We start from the raw sequence: 3,248 nt of genomic DNA on the forward strand, positions 1-3,248 counted from the left end.
ACCTCCCAAAACAGGAGGAGCTGAAACTCACCCTTCCGTCTCAGTTCTGGCGTGTCTTTTCTCCAGGACTGTTCCCTGCCATGACTTCACTCCAACCTGAGAGGGTTTCAGTACCAGCAGAATAACTCAAAGCAGGAGTTTTCTAGATTTTTAGGATATTAGCACATCTGCTCAGACTACAAGCTGAAAGCTCCTCATTGAATTTTATTTTATCCCAAGGAATCTCATGGTTGGGAGAATACGTATCAACACTGTAAGCCTTATGATGACCTGTGCTGTTTGGAAATGGTGTCCTGAAGAGCTTTCCACAGTGTGAAGTGTAGTTGTCAGTGAATAGCCAGAGCACTGGCTGATGAAGTAAGGCAAAGGTGGGTGACGCCTTCTGCCCCCCACCCCGATCTCAGTCAGCCTGTGCTCTGTCTGCAAACCCAACAGGCTTATCCCAGAGGACACCTGGGACACATAAGTCTGCTTTTTTAGACCCCCTTCCTAAAAGGCCTGATGCACAGACTTAATCAACTTGGGTGTTATTTTGGGGGCAGATATTTACTAGATTTTACTTGCTGTGTGGTAGATATTGTATATCCCTGTTTGTGGAGGATTAAAATGTTGTTAAATAGTTATCAGGAGCCTTGATTTGGGGTCAGATGTAACTGGATTCAAATCCCAGCTCTACCTCTTGCTAGAAGATTATTTCATTTCTTTATTTCCTTGCCTAAACCATGGGGTTAATTATGAATACCTTCCTAGGAAAGTTATAGAAACTAGATTGAGATAATGTGCCTGACATAGTAGGTGTTTAAAAAAAAAAATAAAAAGAGTAGCGGCCCCAGAGCCTGGTGTTAATGAATCATATGCTCACCAAGGCAGTTGCTGTGTAACCTCTCCCCCCGCCATGGAGCATCCTTCTGCACTCACGCCTACCCCACTCTGTCTCCACTACAGCAGCCTTGATGGGCCCCTTGCAGCTTCTGCCTGCAACGCTCCAGCAGCAACACAGCCCTGTCCACTGTTAGGCAGTTCTAATTATTAGTTATTTCTCCCCCTCTACTGAAGTTGAAATCTGCCCCCACCCCTTGTAGCCTTCTCCCATTTTCCATACTCCTGTGATGTCTGTGCCTGTTCTCCTGGGCTTTGTAGTTGAAACAGTCTAATAAAGAAAACAAGGCTCCCTTGGAAGTTGACTTCAGACATGTGTCCAAAAAAGAATTGCATCTGATTTTCCTCATGTGTTGTGCCATGAGGAGCAGTAACAAGGAACCTCTCCAGAGTCTAAAATAATGACCTCATTGTTGGGCCTACTGACTCCACTTACCAGATTGCTGTTGGTCATTTAAACAAGCCTTAATTGTGATCCTACTGGGTCTTTGGGTGTCTGAAACTATTGTACTCAGCCAGCAGTTGTGTATGATTTGGGACTAGGCTATCTCATAAAGAAGAAATTTGCTTTGGAGTTCAGAGGAAAAGGCCCTGGATGAGGCCTGGAGTAATTGGAGAAGACTTCATAAAAGAAGTGAACTCTGAGCTGACCCTCTAAGGATTTGTAAACTTAAACATGAGGAGGAAGGAGAGTAGGCCTTCTAGAGAGTTCATCAGCACAAGCAGAAGGCAATTCATTTATGAGATAGCCAAGAGCAAGGATATGTTTTGTAGGTTTCAGTGACCCAGTATGAAAAAGTATCATTTAAATTTTCCAAGAAGTTCAAAGAGCAGTTTTGTGATTTCCTGCTGCTGCCCCCACAGTTTGCTTCTGATACCTTCCTAAGCCCATTTGAGAGCAGATCCTTGGCAAGGAGCACTTACTCTCTCCCCCAGAATGTGTGCTTAGTTTTAATGTAATTATGTAGAATTGCTGGCATTTGTGTTACCAACAGTCATCTCATTGTAACTGAGACTTAGTGCACACCCTCTATCTCACCTTCTGTATAAAGGAGAATGTATTTGTAGGAGATGCTCTCTGGAGGATTATGTACAGGAGATATCAACTTTCAAACTACCATCAAAATAAAGCAATCTGCACGTTTTGTGTTTTATCCTCCCTGTTCCATGAAATCAGCTATCAACCTAAATTACCATCCCAAAGAGAGAGATCTATGCATCCTGACACAGTTGCCTCAAACATAACCATCAGGATCAATATATTTCACATCTCATCAGATGTCATATTTGAAGAACTCTTCTTGCTTTTCTTGGCTTTTGATTCAGACAGGGCTGATTCCCATGGCTCACATGGCTTTTTCATGGAATTTTTCTTTTACTTAAAAAAATCACTCAAAAGATTTGCTGTTTACCGTTTACCACTGGCCTTCTTATCTTCTCACCTGCCAAAATAAGATGCATTATCTTGGGACTTTGGAAAGGGTTGTCTCCCCCTGAGGTGGAACAGGGCAGCTGTAGCCACTGTGCAGTAGACCCAGCACCTGGGTACCCTGCAATTCTGATGCTAACTACCTGGGGTTAGGTCACATTTCGCAGGATAAGAACAAAGTCCCTTACTGCTCTTATAAATACGGTGCTTGTACTCATATCATCTCACCAGAATTTCACTGCATAGCATTCTTCTTTCCATTTCACTTGGGAGGAAGCCAGGCCCAGGACCGCTTACCTAGTTAGTGGTGGAGCCAGAACTAGCACCCAGATTTTTCTGACATTGACTCTTTCCCCCATATCTTGCCACCACATGAGGTATCTTTCAGGGAGCCCGGCTCTGCCATCATTTCATCCTTTCTTTCATTGATTCATTTACCCAGCCCTACTCTGTGCTTAACACACATGTGAAAAACCTGCAGTATTAACACATTCTGAGGTACAGGTATAGGGAATGTGTGAATACTTGGGGCTTTGCCTGCAGAGTGTCTGTCCTTGGAGAACTTTCCTCATTCATTCCTCCAATATCACGGCAGTTTAGTTTGTGACCTAGTTCCATAGCTTGATAGACCTCCTTTAGGTTTATTTCTCTTCTATGTACCGACATTTTTATAATCCCAATCTTAGTTGTAGAAAGGGAATTATAGCATGTTGGGCAACTTTGAAGAGAAGTACATTTAGTATGAACAAATTTTTCCTTTAGATTAGTTTTTAAATTCAATACGTCAAATTTTTAGGAACTTGCAGCATTCTCTTTGTGCCATCCTGAACACGGTAACTTATAAAATTAGTCGTGTCGCAAGATGCCATCTGATATTGCAGTTTTATTTTTCCTCTTGATTGTAAAAGCGGATCTTATTCTATTTGTCTTTCTGATTTTA

At 42.5% G+C, this 3,248-nt stretch overlaps 1 protein-coding gene across 1 annotated transcript in view; it reads left to right on the plus strand.

Annotated features, from left to right (window-relative positions):
- LOC103608330 (talin-2) overlaps positions 1 to 3,248 on the plus strand; it is a gene marked incomplete at its 3' end in the record, with an annotated part of 81,330 nt that overhangs the window by 72,187 nt on the left and 5,895 nt on the right. The window lies entirely within an intron of this gene.

The sequence above is a fragment of the Galeopterus variegatus genome, unplaced genomic scaffold (assembly GCF_000696425.1).
Source record: "Galeopterus variegatus unplaced genomic scaffold, G_variegatus-3.0.2 Scaffold8312, whole genome shotgun sequence".
Lineage (NCBI taxonomy): Eukaryota > Metazoa > Chordata > Mammalia > Dermoptera > Cynocephalidae > Galeopterus > Galeopterus variegatus.